General features: G+C 38.9%; 1 protein-coding gene across 2 annotated transcripts in view; it reads right to left on the bottom strand.

The window, feature by feature from the left end:
- Positions 1-20,097, bottom strand: part of LOC113574197 (teneurin-1-like) — a 138,287-nt gene that overhangs the window by 117,247 nt on the left and 943 nt on the right. The gene's annotated exons all lie outside the window — the stretch shown is intronic.

Raw genomic sequence — 20,097 nt, 5'->3', positions numbered from 1 at the left:
CTTGAGGTTCTATGTTTCACTTTGTTTAATGCCTCATCCAAAATTGGCTCCTTTTGACAGGGATCCCCATCTAAACCCTTCATGTGCATCTTGATAGGCTATCAACATGCCACATTTTCAGTAATGATTTTGACATTCTCTTTGTATTAGGTGATGAGACAATATAATATGATGCAGTGTTCCCCAGTCTTGGCCCTGTAGCTCATGCACTGCACACTTCAGGTCTTGTCCTGTTCTAAATCACCCATTCAAACCTCATGAAAGGCTTGGTAATTAGCTAATGAGTCAAGTGTGTTGGGAGTAATGAAGAAAAAAAACATCTAAATGTGCATTAAAGGGATGCTTAAGGGATTAGGAACAACTGATATAATGCGCAGAATTTTTCAATGTATTTCTGACACTAATCATTTTGCCTTTTTTGTGAAAAAAGTAATAATTCATATGCTGATATGTAAGCATTCATATAACTGTTTCGTGTGCCTCATAAGCTGTGGTGAATATACAGCTATATCAAAAACTTTCTTTTGTGCAATTGAGGGTTATATATAACTTCAGGGATTCTTCAGTGAATCTTGCATGTCTAAAAGGTGCTAAGACATGAAAATTATTTTCCCCTCATGGATAATTCACAATGATGTAATGTGGGGGCCAACCCAACATATATACACTAAGTGTAATATTTAAAGGATTACAGTAGTGCATATTATGTATATCTTTATTCTCAAGATTCTATATTCACATTACACCAGCTAGGCAGGACACAGCACAGGAGAACCTGAAATCAAAGCTCTTACAATGTCAGGCTTTTTGTCTAATCAACTTTTGTTTTGGCAGTCAGCAGTTGTATGCTGGATGTCAAAAACATGGATACAATTGTTGAACTAGAGCTCATCAGAAGTAAATGATCTAGCAGACAGCCCTTTTTGTCATCCTATAAACCTTATAAATTATTTATGATCTTTTAATTAAACTTTTAAATAGGATTTTGAAAAAGACTGAAAAAGGATTTTGCTACACAAGAAAAGAGGCTTGTGGTGAAATAAAGATCCTCCAGCATGTGGAATGAATATGGTATCAAAACCCAAAGGTTTAGTATGCTTTTAATTCCAGCATACTGATAAAACACAGAGCAATACCAGACTTCAGAGTACTGTAATTATTCAAGCATCAGAGCACAAATTCATTTAGAGTAATTTCAAAGTGGTGTTTATTGTTAAGGGCTGGAGTTAGATAAGCTTATATACAAAATATTCTATATTCAAATGCTATTATGGGGCAAGGAAAGGAATTTAGTTCTAATATGTGTTATTATAGTACTGTAAAAAGGAATGTCTTTAGAATAAATCTATGATATACTCATAGTAAAAAAAGGAATTTCAAAAATCAACTTAGAGCCTATTTTCAAAAGTGAGATTAACCCTCTTGTTTGGATAAAAATATTTTTTTCTCTTTTTCCTAGTTTTTCTTTTTTGACACAAACCTCTGTGTCCATGACTGGATGCAGAAAGCTGGCATTTGTAAATGAGAATCTGCACTTCTGCCATTTTAAACATCACTGTTAGCAAATTGTCAGCAACCAGGAAACAAACAGCCCAAACCTTTTATTTCCCAGCACAAGCAAATTAGTTGGAGTTACTGGAGCTGGTGACTAAGGCACTATCTGTGGTACTTATTAACTTGTTAAAACACACAGTAAATACTAATCTCTCTCAGGAGGAAGCGACATAAACCTGCCATTACAGATTACTGCAGCACATAGCCTAGTGTTCTTTTGGCCAATAGAGGAGCCTTTATTTCTATTAGCCAGCTGTAGAATTAACATCAGTGTGATCACCTGGTATTGCCATTAGGCAAACTTGAGCTATGGACAAAAGCCTTAGGGGGGGCCCTAGGAACACTGCATATTTTGAATAAGATAATATACCATTTCAGTATAAGTGTGGTCTCTCCTTTGTCCTTACCCTGAGGCTGTTGAAGGGCCTAGTACTACATTTGCTGTCTTTTGCTTGCATCTATGGGTTCAACCAGGGCATCCAGGTTAATAAGGCCAATGAGAGAGTGCCAATAAACAAGTCAATGAAGCCATGTGTAATTATAAATAGACAGAATTTTGTCCAAACATTAGAAATAAGTATTTGGCACTGCAAAACATGACTCATTGTTGTGCTCTTTTTAATTTGAGTACAATTATTTCCGATCTCCATTTTGATGACGTGAACCATTACCATATAATGAGCCAAAGCATGCATATATATGTGAATATGTATATAATTACTCGATAGGTGCTTGGAAAGTCTTCTAGACTTCTAAGTGCCCCAGTCTGTTTAGTGACAGAAAGGTTATGGAATTGTTTACATTACATCAAAATTTCATATTATGCTTGTATCTGGTGTACTTACAAATTATTTTATAATTGAAATGCTATATGAAAATTTCAGGGTACATTAGATACATGTAGCTCAGGTTTTTATGCGTGTATAGTGCGCCAGTGGGTGTAAACCATGGCAGCAGCTCTGAATAGCTGTGTGGTGTTATATTCTCTAAAATTGTTTATTTCTCTGTGGTAATTGTACCTATAGGGAACAATTACAAATGAAAGTACCATTTTTAGAATGAGCTCTTGTTTAACACTTCTCCTACCTACACACACACACACACACACACACACACACACACACACACACACACACACACACACACACGCATGCTTTGATGCAATCCCCATTGTACTTTAAAAACTACATTACGTTTCCTCTCCATTAAATTACCTTATAGCTCCTGTGATAAAGTATGCATACTTCATTACGTTGATCACAGCACAGCAATCCACTATGGGAACAGGTTTGCTCCTGTGCACACTTCTCGTGATAATAAGAGATGTGTCTGTGACAGCATGTCAGCTGTCACATAGAAAACTTGCTACTTAATTATCTTAGAAATTACAGGAGATTATTTGCACGCAGCAGGTGAACAAGGTTTAGAAAATGCTCAGCATGACAATTTTGCTTAGTGACTGTGTGAGACAACATTGGAGAATACAGGTAACATTATCCACATAAAACCATCCCTATACATACACTTAAAACAGCTACTCTTTTAGAAACACATCTGCTGTATAAGAACTCATAATCCACTGGCCATACCTCTAATACAGGCACATAAGTGGATTATTTACAGAAGCAAGGCTGTTGTTAAGCTCTTTATTTCATTTATTGTAAACTTCTGTAAATTTCCAATAAATAATATGTGCTTCATTGAAATTCCAATAAATTGTAATCAGAATATAAAATATATATATTTTCCCATTAACTGTTTCTGCTTCCCTTTGCTAAATAATGTTTTCAATAGCAGATGATTCGGGATTTCATTGTGAATAAAAATACTGGGTAATTCAGATTTTTATTTGTATATATATATATATATATATATATATATATATATATATATAAATTTTTTTTTCAGTACATTTTTTATTTACTGTTTTTTTACACTTGTAATATCATTGCTAGGTTGAGAGTCATCCACCAAGGATGGCTAACTAACACAAATTGTACACTTGTATATAGCAACAGATGATCCACACATTCTGATTGCACACCTACAAGGTTGGTATGTAGGTGTTTCTAAAAGCTGTATCAGCTTTGGTCATTGCAATGTCATACCGATTTAACTTTATAGTCACTAGAAACTGTAAAGGGTTATTAGCAAATCAAAACCATTTATATTTGTATCTATATTTCTGTATTTTATTTTCTCTGTAAGCAAATCTCTGCTCTCTGCTCTAAAAAAATGAACAAAGGAGTTTTAGGAATAGCAGAAGTTTTGCAGCGGCCTGCAAATAATCTCCATGATTTTTTCTTATGCCTACAATAGAATTGCAAGGTAGAGTGATAGGGAGGTAACAAAATCCATTAGCAGAAAGTAAATTCAGCATTTGGGGAGAACGGATAAACAAACAAACAAACACACACACACAAAAAAAAAAAAAAAATCTGCAAAAATATTTGTCCATCATATAGACAAAATTGAGTGCTATTTACTGAATCTTCATGGGTCTTTTCAGAGACTAGCATTCAGTGGATTCAAATAATGTTGCAAAAATTGCATCAATTCAGAGGAATCAAGTATTTAAGCAATGTGTCACATATTCCATGCTCAGTAGTACTACTACCATCATCTCCCTTCTTGCTAAAGGCCATTATAAGTCATTTCCTGGGTAAAAAGCTACTAAATTAAACTTGCGATGGAATCATTTCTCACTGAGGCATTGCATTGTTCTCTTGACTTCTCACAGTATATCTGAATGACACACCAAGCCAATTATGGCATTTCTATACAGATATATTAATCACACCTGTTTGTGCAGATCCAGTTTACTTAACTGACCTTTCAGCAGCTGACCATATGATTTTATTTCTTTTCAAGGTCACTCTCTCTGGACTTTCCATGCACTACTCAACAGATAGTACTGGCTGCATCGACTCTTCCCAGTTTCGCTTTCTTTCCAATTACTACCTTTTTTTTTTTAAGATTCTGTGCGAACACTATTAAAATTAACAGTCTGTAAGACAGTCTTGACAGTCAAACTTCTGCTAACATTATTCCTACCACTCCTTACCAGAGGACTGTTTTCAAACCATACCCTAGAACTGTCTCACTGACTAATTGGGAGTTAGACTTTTGCATGGGCCATTACCATTATCCGGGAGGGGGCACACCGACGTCCGTACTCAACTGAATTCTGTGACACCTGGGGTTTGTCCTGAAGAAAACACCTGCCACTTACTGAGTTACACTGCTTTCTCAATGATTTCTTTCACCAAGTCTTAGCACAATGGCTAATTTATGTCCAGCACCAAAGGAAAGGGAGGTGGGGAGCAGTTCTTTCTTGAACTGTTTTATTCCTTATTCCTTTCTGCAACATGCCACGGCTCTTGTATGGCACCCGCTCGGCTCAGTTAGAAGGAATAAATGCACATTAAACATGAAGCCAGGGCTTGGTATCAGGCTAGGGACCTCCTGTTGTAAAATTCACAGCTGCCGGGTACTCTGGGAGTTTGCTTTAGCCGAGGGCTCTGAGCGAGCTGCAGGCGGTGGCTGCTCTCGCACTCTCTAGTGTGCCACCATCCCCCTCTGATGTTGGTGAAATATACATACCTGCTTTCACCACACAGCCATTTGGGGGCTTATTAATTTGCCGCAAAAGCCCCCCCCCCCCCCCCCCCCCCCCCAAGGAAAAAAAATCCATCCAACTCCTCTCGGAAATCCTAAAGTGCACAGCAGGGTGTCTTTGTGTTGGTCTCACCAAGAACAAAGAGCATAAGATCCCTGCTTTAGATCCCTGGTTTAGTTTTACAGCTTTTAGTTTTAGAGCTTTAGAGATTTAAACAGTGTTACCCTGAGAGATTTATTATCATTATTGTTTATTATTACTACTACTACTAATAATAATAATAGCACAGAAGAAACTTGTGTTACATTTTCTCTATTAAGGTCTTGTCACAAATTCTCAAGAAGAATCTGATATGTACATAAGCAACATGTATTACAATCTAAGCTGCTTTAAAATGTTGCCCCACATCATAACTAGGGTAGTTCAAACTTATAGCATTAAAATATATATTTAACAAAAGGGATAAATGATGTGACCTGGTTGATTTGAGGTAACTCCATGAGAATATAGAACATAGAAGCCTTACTATCCATTGTATCACATCAGCAAGTGTTAAAATCATTGATTAAGATTAGTCACAGCACACACAGGGTGTCAGCCTAAACTTGTATCCTTCCATCGAATGGACCCCCCTTTGGCAGGCTGTCCTCAGGAGACCTGCTCGGCTAATGCCTGTGAGCTCACTGTCTGAGCTTCCTCCTTCTAATTCTGCCCCACTGTAGGGTGCCCATTAGATGCTCTGATTTCTCATTTTGATGTAACACCCACTATCTTGTTCCTCAAGCCAACCTCATTTCATGTGGAAAAAAAGAAAAGATAGGAAAAAAAACACCCTGTTTTACAAGCCACCCTCATAGCTCCTCCTGCCATAACCTTTCTCTCCTCTCACTTACCACCTCCAGTGGTAAAACTGAACATAGCCATGTGACCTGTGTCCAAAATATGGCCAATGATACAAACAACTTTTGAAATTCTGTTTTGATTCTTTCACGATGTTATTCCTGCCGTTGGACATAATACTGTCAGTATAAACAAGTATTGTGGTATAATCATGATCCTGTTCATGCCATCATGTTTTTGTTAATATCAGTGTGTCCTATAATCAACCAAATACCCAATCATTAGTTTAGAGAGAAAAATTGTTCATAGCACATGACACTCTCTAGTGCTAGACAGCCTAATAAACTACATAAGCATTGTTGGATGCAGTATTTCTTTAAAACCATGTGAATTTACCATATAAATTGGGAGTACAAAACTAAGGTATTAGAGTTCCAGAGTGCAGCACACTTTCATCCTCTAACAGACTTACTAAACCAGGAAGTAAAATTACGATCTAAATTGTGCCGTTCAAACAAATGAAAAAACTGTATTGTACCTTGGCCCTCCTGGACTGGAGTTGAGTTTTCCTGGAAATGCATCAGGCCCCAATGATTAATGCATTCAACATCACATTAACAAAGTCTAATGCTGTGAATATCATCAAACATTTGTAAAGACACAAATAAATGGTTGTATTAATAGAAATTATTATAAGCCTTCAAATGTCTGGCAGCTATTGTTCAGAAGTAACACAGTCTGGTGATTTGACAATAAGCAATGTAAATTGAAAAGTTAGGGGGTAAGCAAAGATAAATGACTGATCCAAATTGGTTTCTGCCACTATGTTACAGTGCTCTTGATCGACATTAGTCAAATCTTAATGTCTGGTACAATGTAATTTTCCCGCTATATACTTCAGTTACTGCTAAATCTAAAAGCTCATGTTCACTAAGAACAGAAGTGAAGATAATTGGTATCAATAAAATACAGCTTTCATTTGCTGTTATTTACACTGCGGCATGAAATCGTTCAGGTTCCTGTGAAAGCTATAGTCAACAATAAACTGTAAGTCCATATTTCAAATTCAAAGTCATTTATTATAAATCCTATTAAATTCCAAAAAGCTTGTCCTAGTAAATAGAGGCAAACAGATAAATATCATATTAATCCATGTCTCTTTCAGTGTGCCCTCATATTTTAAAAGGTTTAAACAGCACTAATTATAAAATCACAAAGTGTTAAGTCTTTGTTAAGTATTAAATGGTTGGTGAAAAATTAGAACTTCTGTAACTTGAGTGACTCGTTAAGACTTTGACTGGACCTTGCTTTAGCAATCATTACATTGCGAACCAGTTCACAACATGATCAAGAGACATGGGCCAGGATTTGACTTGTGACCTCTTTTCAACCAACAGACTCTGTCAACTTCAATTGCGTTACATCTGTGTACCACGGCTTAGCACAGCAGGTCAACAAAATTGAATCATACATGGACTCTATTAATCGCTGGCAGACAGCGGCTATATTTAGTCAGTGGAACAAAGGCATCCTTCTCGTTTGCAGTCTGCAGTCTGTGAGCAACACCGAAGCCAGACCATCAGAGGACAGGCAGCGAGACAGTCTCGCCAGTGCGCTTCTGAGCGCGCTGGTCTTGCCCTCCAAATCCTGCTAATAAGAATGCTGTTGCAGCCTGCCAGAAGATTAGCTTGCACAGATGCAGCTTTTAAAGCCGACATCCACCTCACACGCATACATGTGCAGTTTAATCCACATCCATATGAAAGTAATCACGCAAAGTCGACCCTTTTGATGGCTGCATCATCCCCCTTTTATGATGTGACATTATCTCATGCTGGCTTTTTGCATCCGGGATGTGATGAATTGGAGTGCGCCAGCATCTGCACTGACTGAGAATTTATGGCCCTGCCTCTCGGTATTTTGTGAGGAAGAAAAGAGATGCCGAGAGCCACCCAATCTGTAGTGAGAGGCAACATATGAATAAAAAACATCACAATTACACCTTCTGAGACACGAGGCACCTTGACAGAGAGAGAAAGGCGGAGAGGGCGGGAGGGAGAAGGAGGACTGTGGGAAGGCTGGACTTGCCCCGACCGCTGGTATCATGTCACAGGAAATAACCATCAGCTGTTTCATTTGAGCAAAGCTGATGTGGAAAAGATCCAATCACACAAAAGATGGGGCACGATGTACTGTACGGCGAAGGCTGAATGCGGGATAACTGTCTTAACAAAGAAAGCAAAGCCTATGCTGGTTATAGTTTGTTACAGTCCCACAATGTTTTTAAAAAAAATCATTGTTCAAATGTGTTGTTTTTCTTTTTTTCTTTTTATTAGTTAAAAAGTCAACACAATCTCCAAAGGTTATGAAGTCTCCTGATAACATTTAGAAATTCACCATTCACTAACCAATACCAACCATCTATCCAACATTGCCAACAATGTAAAACATGTGATCCCAAAGGTTGCCTCAGAGTCTGTCTATGAATCTATCTGTGCAACTTTGTATCTGTATCTCTCTCTATATGACCAAACACCTCAGCACTCTTCTCAAAGCATTCATTACTTTTTTTTCTAGTAATGGGTGAGAAAGTCCCTGCCATCTAGGCTTGGGGAATGTATACCTAAATGGCATATGATGATATCTACAGGGAAACATTGTGATGAACAATGACATAATAGGTAGGGAGCAGGGTGTTAGTTGTAGTCTTACAAAAGTACTACGCATTTTTATATGCGTTCTTTTACAATTTTTTTCAATGTCTGTTAAATTAATACATGAATGTGATTACTATTAATTATGTTAGCCATTGCAAAAAAAAAAACATTTCAATCACTTAAAATTGGTGTGTCCTGTGTTTAAATTAAAGCCGTTAATAAAGCATTTCTTACATTTATTAGGCAATATTTTTTATGTAAATGTATGCTCATGCAGAAAAAAAAAAAACATTTATCTCCACTGCCTGAAATGATTTTGGTAGATATTCATTCTACAAAATCAAAGCATTATTGTAAGTATTATGTTTAAAAGACTAGATGAATGAATTAAGGTAAGTGATATTGGAATTATAGTGTGCAGACCCCACTGTTGGTGTTTACGTATGAGTTGGTGGGGGGGTCACGACTGTGGCCCAACATTGTGATAACTGACATCCAGCAATGTTGGACGATCACATTGTTCATCAGCCCAACATAGCCCAGCCCATCATTACCATTCAGGCAATTTCTGAGGGAAAAACGTGGCACATGGTCCTCAGAACTCAAATCAGGCTTTTGCTGGGTGTATGCTCAGCAATGAATACAATGAATATTCAACATCAAAGTCACTTACTTCAGGTCAGAAATTATCTCTGTGAAGGCTCCAAAATCCCTGCTAAAAGCTTAGTTGTGTATAATAATCCCAGATCTACCAAAATCTAAAGAACTCAGTGGCTCTAACAGTGTGTGATGGCCCTAGCTCCACAACGAGAGCCATGACAGGCAAGACTGGGTGCACAAGCACTTCTCCGGCATTAAATCACTAGACACACTAAAAACGCTCCAGTCAGTTTTGTCTCTTGTATGTTATACATATACACAATTGTTTATGATACGCACTTGTACTGTCCAGGTTATTTTCACACTGGTATTACCTAATTCAGTTACTATAGTTGTTGTTTTAATTATATGCCAAGAATTGCATTTTTGATATCAGAAAAAAAAAACACAGAATAACCAAGAATGACATATACTAACTACTAATACATTTTTGATGATAAAGCCTATAAGGTTGCATTGATTACAGCTCATCCATCAAACATAGCATATGATGTCTTTATCATGGTTGGCTGAAGATTGGCCATGCTAAAGTCACCACCCACTTTGACACTGGCTATGTAGTAGGGGTGAAATAAATGGAAAGGCAGTGGGCAGAGCCTTGCGGGACACTACATGTGAACACTGGGTCATCAGCTGCAGCTGTGGCATCTCTAGTAGATCTGGAGAGAGCTGTGTAAGTGTTGTGCACATGCCATCCATCTTTTGGCATCATGTGACACCATAGCATGTGTCCAGGTACGCTTTTCATCACAGGCCGACAAGCTTCTGCCATCCCAGGTGCACTACTTTTTTGTGCACAGGGGCTTGGGTGTCATTGCAAACTTATGGGTATAAGTCGCGTTGCCAGGATATAGAAGGATTTAGATGACAGCACAGTTTGAATATGCAGTATAGAATGCCATGCAATGCATTGCTGAGAGTGACCAAAAAGCCACATTAAAATTTGACTCCAGAAGATGGAAACTGACCATCAATATGAAAAAAGGAAGAGAAAGATGTAGGATATTGCAAAATATATATATATATTAAAATTCCACAACAAACAAAAACAGCAACAATCTAACATCATATTTTGCAGTGTGCATGTAGAAATAGTGTGTCCATTTCACCTTGTCTATTTCCATGTGGTGCAGGGAACCAGCGTAATCGAACACTACATGCACTTTGAACTAGACCATGTGAAGCAGTCATGGAAATGAGGAGAGAAGCCAGAAAGATACGGGTTGCTTAACTCTGTGTCATCTTCTTTGCCATTCTAATATTGTAGTGATTAGAACAAAATATATAATACTATTTACAGAAAACTATATATTGATTACAGAAATAAAGAAGAACTATGGACCACAAAAATGTTTTAAAATGAATCCAAAATCAATCAAAAGTAAACAGCTGTAAAGCAGTACTATTTTGGGCGAATGTACAAATCACACGCTAAACAGGTTAACCAAAAAAAAATATTTTTGTAAAATTTTACACCTCATTTTTGTCAGTTCATGTTTGTGTGTTAGGTTATGTTTATGGAATAATATTCACACAGATGGTAGGAATTCAAAGGAACATGAAGGCGGTAGGTTCCAAATCAGCCTGGGTTTACTTAGAGCCCATGGAATACAAAGCAGCTGCTAAGAAGTCTCATCTAGTTTTCAAGAAGAATCCAGGAAATTTCATATGATCTATTTTTTGAACTACATTTTCTTTCCAGCTCATCAAGCACAAACCTAACAATATTTCCTCACAAGTACTCTTGCTTTATATGATGTAAAAGGTTTCATACTCAACCTAGAGCTATCATAAATAGCCTTAGATGGAAACAGAACTGCACAGCCCTAGGAAAAAAACGTCATCATGTCAGTTTTATATATATAATATTTATTTATATTTATTTATATTTTTTTTCGAACCACGATTCAGCAATCGAACCACGAGACGAGTGTGAACGACCATCTCTCTACCACCTGGACAATGGATTTCAACCATGCGAAAAAGTACCAGCTCGATCCCTACACTTTCCGAATGTGTAAAAAGATGCAATTAATTGCTAAATTCAGCCAGTACTACTTTCCATAACGGGTACCAATTCCTCCACACAGACCTGCGTTTCACACCTGGACAGGCCTGTAATCACCCGAGCGAAAACAGCGAGGCTAACGTCTACCTGGACTGGCAGCCTACATGGCGTATAGCCCTCTCCGCAGTCCCTCGTCTCTACGATTGAACATGCAACGTGCACGTAGGCTGCAGGTACGAAACAGAATCGCTTCTGGTAGCGTTTCTACCAGATCGGAGCCCTTCGCTATTTCTGTTATTTGCACAGATCCTCACCTGGAGACACTAGTTTTTCGAGGGGCATGGTTAAAAACGTAATACACAGACATACAATTTGTTTACGGCAAACTGATAGGTCCCGTACCTCCGGGTATACTGAAGTGTGAAACAGCGTAGCATGATCACAGAGTCCAGGCAGCGTCGTTAAAATTCAAGAGTGTGCTTCCACAACTTGGCATCAAGAAAACTTTAATGCCAAAGGAAGAAATTGCTGTGATTACCAAGAGATATATAGCCTATAAACAGAGAGTCTGTTCTCACTCAGTGTCAGACCAAATGATAGATTAAGCTGCACAGATCAAAGCCGCGACAGCCACGACGTGTTTAGAAGCTGCTGTGACTGCGAGCTGACTTAACTCTAGCTAAGAAGCCAAATATCAAAAACGACTCGGCTCCCCCTCTGGAGTCGTACAATCCCAGATCTCTACCTCATCAACCTGCCGTGCGCCCGCGTCCACTGGCGGCCTTCGCGCCTGAGGCTGAGAAAACGCTGATTTCAGCAGGCTGCCACTCACAAGCCCCTGATTACGTTGTTCTCGCCAGCCAGTCCGTACAGAAGGGTGGTGGGCCAGGGAGAGTACACACCGCAAACACTTTCTAACCATCGCTGCGAAGTTCTTCACTCTCAGGTAGCTTTTCTGCCCTGCAGGGAACCACGACTCAGTACAGGATAAACACAAAACCCATCCGAAATAATAGTGAAATATTCCAATTCAATGAAAAATGGCACAATTTCCATTATTCATTCAACCGTTGTAAACCAGAGTCATGTATTCTTGTATAATTTCTCAAATCTTTGCAGTTTATATAAAAAAGAAAAGTTATCTAGATTGCTTATTTATAAACTTTCATATGGAATTATGAATCAGTACAAAAATAATTTTCTTTCACCTGAGACTAAGTTCTGACATCTAATGTTGGAAGCAATGAGTGTAGAAAACACTCATGAAGCTATACATATAATAAAAAGAAAGGGTCTGTTCGAACCCACTAGTCCAGTTGTGCTGCTGCCCTTCTCTGTATATGGCTGCACATTTTAGCTGTGGATCTTAGTGAAGTGTGTCACACAAATGTCAGTGCTGATGTGAAAACAGGCTTTGACTGACTAAAAAAGCACACATAATTTAAAATTATTTTAAATTTATTTTTAAAATAAATTTTAAAAAGATGTACCTGTATCCATATATATGTATGGTCAGAGTCTATAGGCTTTTGACCCTCAATTTCAAAAATAAATTTTAAGTTACCAGGTCTGTAAATAACATTCTATCAGAAATCTATATGTAGAATTAAATGACCTATAAATTTGTCTTAATTAAATTCAGTTCACATTTAAGGCTACTATAAATACATGTTAAAGCTAATTAATATTTGGTCTGTTCTGGGGCATTCACTGGACAATAAGTGGTATTAAATAATGTAAAGAAAATTGGGGCTCAAATTATACTTGCTCATTCATCTTACAATTGGCTTTGTCAACACCAAAGAAACTATCTAATTACATCTTCTGTAGACAGCAGCTTTTAAAAATCTGGACATACACAGCCTTCTAAAAAGGATATTCCTCTCAGCTCACATGAATTCTGGGTTAGAAAATATTCACATTCACTGAAGATCTGTTTGGTTCTTGTGAAAGAGCAATTTTATCCTTGTGTCTTTCACACTCAGTGAAATGTACTAATCCTGTCATACAGGACAGATGAAAACTGTTGCTGACACAAGTTCTGGGAGAAGTTGGGAGACTGATTTGAGAATCACCATGATCTCCAGTATTGTAATAGTAAACCTCAAGTGGCAAAACTGCCAGAAGCCTACTTTTGCAGTCCCTGTGTTTCCCCAAACAAGCTACTTTTCAAGAGAGTGGAAACTTTATACTTTGGGACAAACCATCATAAAACAAAGTTGTGTTCGAAATTAACACAAAGCCTCTTGTATATTTTTGCAGACCTTTAATTGGTTGTAGTTTAATAATGGTGTTTAAAAGATGCTGCAGTAGGCTAAATTACACATTGATAACAATGAAAATAAAAATAATTACAATAAGTTTTTAATATTATATCATTTACTATAAATATTGACCAGTGAATGCAATTTTGGATGCAGAACAGTAGAATTCTGAACATTTGCAAACACACTTGTACCAGCTAAGTCAGAAAGTGTCAGTCCTTTCTGACTGGTAAAATTAAGGTAACAATAATCCACCACAACTACAATGGATCGGTAGTTAATTATTTCGACATGTATTGCCAAGCTGTGTGCTTTAACGTCACAGCCAATTTATGTCCCAGTGCGTTTGGAAAGAAACAAAAATTGATTTCTTTCCTCCAAAGTCGTCGGGTGACTTGATTAATACCTGATTCCATTCGGAGCTACAGGTCCCAGCAGATAAAACTCTGCAGTGCCAGCACTTCATCAAGGAGATTCACCACTGTGTATACAAGGTTAGTAACTGTTTATTGTATTCTTTGGATTGGAGAGCCTCTAACATGAAATGACAAAGCAGGACTAATTTCACACCTAAGAGGGAGTCAGGCCAGAGTCCTCTAATATCGCTGTATCTAATAGTCTTTTTTTTTTTTTTGTTATTGTTGCTGATTGCCTTTATTTATTCTTTCATTATAGCACCATTGTGGGTTGTAGTGTCCTCTTCTGGTGCTATCATTATGATCCTTATTACATTTGTGAGATTGTTCGCCCCTGTTCTTTACTTTGGTTGTTATCCTCATCAGAGCCCAGGGCTCAAACACATTTGCTGTGCTCCATTGCTGTCCACTGAAAAGCAGGACTATATCTGTAGCCTACTACAATACGGTATGATGCATCAACAGGAAAAAGGCTCATCTCACAGTGTACAGCATACTCAGTGAGGTGTAGCAAGCAAACAAATCCCTGCTATTTGAGCTCAGCACATAGCCCAGACTCACTCTGAGGGATATTCATTCATATCCAGTCAATCCTGCCAAAAAGGTGGGCTACACTCATGTGTCAAAGCTTGATTACTCCTTCTTAATGTACTGATAAAAGAAAATAAATTGGATTTTTTTCCCCTCCTCATACCAATTTTGGACCAATCCATCTCCAGATCATCTATGACTCCATACACCACCTCCCTTCCACCCCAAGTCCACAAATGAATAGATTATGCGATCCTAATGGCACCATGAACCATGTGAACAACAAGCCATCCATTCGCTTCATAACTCCAGGATGAAAAGGAGATGTATGCTTTAGAGTACTGGAGCACTTGTTCCACAGCGCACAGCCCTGTCTTAATACTCTGGAGGGAAGATGGCATTCCTGGAGTGCTCAGGAGTCATCCATAGTTTCAGTGCCTAAACTTGCTAAAGCAGATAAGTAATTGTGGGTTTTTTCCCCACTGTGTTCATAAAACAGCAGTTTGAGGGTGGCCTGCAGGAGGAGCATTTAAACTGCACAAGCAAGCAGTCCCCTGGGCACTTGGGGTGGGGTTTGGGGGGGCAGGGGCAATGGGTGATGATTGCAGGTGAACTGTGGGTGACAGGTGACAGGTGACATGCCTGGCTATTCTCCTGGAATGGAGGGCTGGCACCGAGCCTGGCGTTGGGTGACACATAGGCGTGATAAGATTCCTGAGTCACGGGGGAAGTAATCCCATCCAGAAATGGCTGCGAGCACCGCATCACCACTCCAACAAACATCATTTGATGCACTCCACGTGGCCCCCATCTGCTCAGGCAGTGCACACAAATTTCATGCAGTGCATTATTTTAAGACCAGTTCTCAAGCAAGTACAAATCAATAGGGCTAGAGAGCACGCAGAGCCACAGGGCACAGTTCATAAAATGAGAAATCATAAATAATGCAGGACGGGGTAACAAAAAGTGGTCTTATTGTGAGATGGGAACATACAAAAGGGAGGGGAAAAAGAGAAATGCCAGGGGTATGTGAGAATGCTCAGCATTTTACCCAACTTAGCTTATTCAATAATTCATTGCCAAGGATACTATATTCAGATGATGAAAGTTACTGACATTAATCACACATACTGGGCATTGGCACTGTTAGTGCCAGCACAGTGTGTGTGTGTGTGTGTGTGTGTGTGTGTGTGTGTGTGTGTGTGTGTGTGTGTGTGTGTGTGTGTGTATATATATATATATATATATATATATATATATATATATATATATATATATATATATATATATATATAAAAAGCAATGCAGTAAACTTTATGCATTGAAACAGATCAAGCAGTTTTTTTGTCTTTAAGAGGAATGGGCTGAAAACAACATCACTGGTCAAACTCAATGCAAATCAACTGCATAGCAACAATAAAGGACTGCAGAATAAAAATGCTGCAGTTGAATCAGGCAGGGGGAACAGTTGCATTCTGAAGTTGAAAACACACACATGAGAATCAACAGCCATGACCCCCTGAAGTTAATGGCATTCATTACAGCAGCAGTGCATGGAGTGGGTTTCATTTAAAGCCAACTGTAATGACAGCTAGGCTGGAACCCTAGGTTGCATCCTTTTTAGTGATGAAAGTGCACCACGTACAAAAAAAATCAAAAAGAAAAAAATCCAAGTTCAATCACATGATAATTGTGAATGGCACAGTTGTTATTACAACACCAATTATATAGTTATTTTCATCTGAGGGATGCCAATTATTTTTAGCAAATATCAGATCGGCAGGTAGCAACAGGCTCTTCCATTAAAGGCACAGCGGACGAAGTGGCAAGCTGCTTCTGCTTAATAACACCACAATCGTGCACTTTAGTGTGCCTTTAATAACAGCTCTGATGCCCAACTCATTCAACAAGGAGCTCCTCCTATAATACAGCCTCTGAACCAGGTGAAACCAGTTTCCCCCATATGTACTTCCAAAAAGATTTTGGTAAATTCATCTTGTGTTATCTCTCATGATATTATTCAGTATCAACATCACATTATCAACTAAAATGACTGTAACTAATGATTATTTTGATAATCAATTAATCTGCTGATTGCTGCTGCAATTAGTTAATCAGGTTGAAGAGATGAATGAAGAAGAGATAAGTTGAAAAATATATCTTCAGTTATTATACTAGGCAAAGTCCACTTAAATAAATTTGAATATTCAACCTATAATCATATGCAAAAAATATAATGATTATAATCTAGAACATAAAAATCATTAGCACATACAGAATTATAGAATAACAAGGTTTCTCATATCACATCCTTTCACAACTATTAGTCCTCAACATCACCCTTTTCAAAGTGTTACAGAGCAATGCTTCAGAATGACAAAACACAGATAACTATGAGGTTGGTTCTGTGAGCTTCTTTCTCTTCATCTTCTCACACACCACTGTGATGCTCCTGAATGCAAGTTCATAAAACAAAATCACACACACACACACACACACACACACACACACACACACACACACACACACACACACACACACACACACACAAAGAAAAAAAAAAAAAAGAAAACTTGGATGTTAAATGCTACTGTAATTTAGAAGACTGCCATCATGCACGCTTTTCCACTGGTATAAAGTGTGCCTCCTTTCAAATGTTTTTCTTCATTCACTGAAATAACATTGTTAGCTATGCACTTGCCTAACTGATAAATTTCCAAAACAAAATTTGTATTGTCAATGTTATCAGTGTCATGAATTCATTTTTGAAACTCTTAATGCAAATATAAAGGTTCCCGGTTGTTCATGATCAAAGTTTCTGGTTGAGTCGCACTTTGTTGCCCTCTCTTTTCTTTGTCGTGTTCTGACAGGTTAGTGACTCTCTGGAAACATGCTGATTTCCTGTGGTGTGGTGATTCCTGTTATTTACTAGTTTTGTCATAAAGCAGGCAGCTTGTAGAAAATGATTCTTTTTTTTTTTTTCTTTTTTTTTTTTTTACCATCTTTGTAGTAAAGCACACAGGTTGTAGAAAGGGATTAGTTTTATAACACAGCACAAACATGGGTGAAAATGAATATAACTGGACCACTGTGGTGTGCTGAGTTTTAATGGCCAGGACAAGGCCAGTACTTCTCACCATGGCCTTGTCCTGTGGTGAAATGTCTCCGTATCGACCAGGGGCATTGGATTGTACCAAGCCCCAGGGTGAAGGCAACTCTACACTGGCTAGCAGGCAGCTGTGCTACTGCTGTCCTGGGAAACATTGCATGCAGGCCCAGGTTGTGCTCTGCTGGATGGGGGAGAGGCAGTGTCGTGGAGAGTTGCTGCAAAGAAGCCCTCTGCTGTAATTCTAATGGAGAGCCCAGCATAAATGCCCTCTCATTTTTCACTTCTCCTGGAGGAGACTTTTTCTCCACCATGTAATGAATCACAGCTTATATATTTGTTATTTAATAATTAATAAAGTATCTCAAATTTTTTGCCATAAAAAAAGCGAAAGAAACAACAACCAAATAACAAACCCTTTAAGAAGCAAAGGAATTCTGCCAGCCATGCCGAGGCCTCTGACAGGCGCCTCCTCCTGCTCCAGGAGCGCTGTCCGATGCCCCACTTTAGACTGTCTCCTATTGGATAAAGACCAGGGAAGTGTCAACCACTCACTCAAGGCAGCTGTGACGCCCGAGGGGTTGGCGCTGTGCGGCATGCACGAGGCGCTAGTTCGTCCCGCTGTGGGAGAGGAACTGACAGCCAAGAGGCTGCGTATCAGCGACAGAAGCCTTCGGAACCCTGAGAACACCTCCACACGAACTCCTGCCTTCCTCTGGCAACATCTGTAAGAGCCATTTTCACGAACACCACTACCGGGGTTAGCCCTGTTTGGCAACAAACACCGACGCGGCAGTTATTAAAGCGCACCCGCATTCCCGCAATCGAGTACAACACACAGTAATTATGTGAAGATGAAAGATGCAAAGTAGTACTGGATGCTTACAGCTGGTAGCGCCACGCTGCTCTGAGATGCAAGTGGAAACGACGTTATTGTCACGGATGGGACGGTTTGTCTGCACGTGCATGTTTTACGTTTATCACGAACAGCCCGCGCTGTAATGCGCGGTGATAAAAACAGCATGCATGCAATATTCATTGATTTACACGAAACAGTGCTGCAGCACTGGCATGCTCTCGCTGGGATGTTTCCATTAAGCCTCCGAACTTTGCCAATAAAATGCCTTCTGATTCCTTTCGCTAGTAGACTGTATCTTGCTCGCATATGCAGCGTTCTATTTTTCAGGCTGCTCCTCCTCAGAATAATATGAAAATTCAGCGCGAGAGTGGATGAGTAGGTGGCATACAGTACACAAGCACAGATGCTCATCTATTAATCACGAATAGCTGCAACAGATTGCCTAGCTTTTTATTAGCTCAATTAATTCAGGGGACTGGAGATTAGGGACGACCAGCTATGCCACCTCTTTCCCCACAAAAACAAAGGCATCAGGAAGGATGGGACTGGCCCCATCTTGATTAATGTGGCCACTCTACACTAAAGGACGTGTTCACAGGTTATGGTGCGACAACACCATTTGCCACGGATGGGGGGTGTTCTCAGTGAGACAAGCACTATCCTCCCAAAATGAGCACAAAATGTGAGTGAATATGAGGAACCTACAGAGCAAATGGACGGGGTCTCACAAGAATGATGGGGAAATGAGTAGGCCTTCCGCTTAGGTACAAAGCACTGGCAGAAGTGACAAAAAGGGGTGTAATCGTGCTTTTTTTCCTATTCCTCCCAAGTACAACAGTCCAACCACAGAATGAAGGATCTGTCAGAGCAGATAGTGTCTGATTCAAAGAGCACCATTTAGAAAAGGTCTGACAGCCTGATGCAAATGGTACAAGAGTTAACATCCAATGCCTGTACACTATGTGAGAGGGAAAGGCCACAATAGGAGAGGTGAGCTTCTTCTGGCTCACTGTTCCACTCAGATTAATACAAAGGAACGGTATATGCAGTCCCAAACCATAACCAAACATAAACGTTATGTCTTACAGGGACTCAGAAATTTGTAGTTTGTTCAAAGATAAATTTAAAACATTTAAAACAGTCAAACACAATGATCCAACTGAAAATGGGATGAGATTTTTCTACAGCACTGGATAGACAACTAGACATTTAATCATTATAGAAAAAAGAAAGCTCTGTCTGTTAAAAGTAATATCTGTCTAAATAAGGTTCACAAGGTATGTTTTTTAAGCAAAGAGTGGCGGGTGTACTGACTTAAACAATATTTTGACACAGCTGTCAACCTTGTATGTCACAGACCAAACTTAATCTAAATCGTATGTGCAGTGACATAAAACAATGGCGAAACTTGTTGTACCTTGTTGCTCAAATAGTTTTATGTGATAGGAGGATGTTTTATCGATTAAAATTGGGGGAGTTAGGTCCTCGGAGTCTTTCCATGAATGCTTTCCAATATATGATTTTATATGTATCATAAGCAGGCCTATAAAGTCAATCAGACCGAATCAGTGTGACCGTGACCT

The sequence above is a fragment of the Electrophorus electricus genome, chromosome 12 (genome assembly GCF_013358815.1).
Source record: "Electrophorus electricus isolate fEleEle1 chromosome 12, fEleEle1.pri, whole genome shotgun sequence".
NCBI classification, from domain to species: domain Eukaryota; kingdom Metazoa; phylum Chordata; class Actinopteri; order Gymnotiformes; family Gymnotidae; genus Electrophorus; species Electrophorus electricus.
Note: the sequence above shows the minus strand (reverse complement) of the source record. Positions and strands in the feature narration are given on the sequence as shown.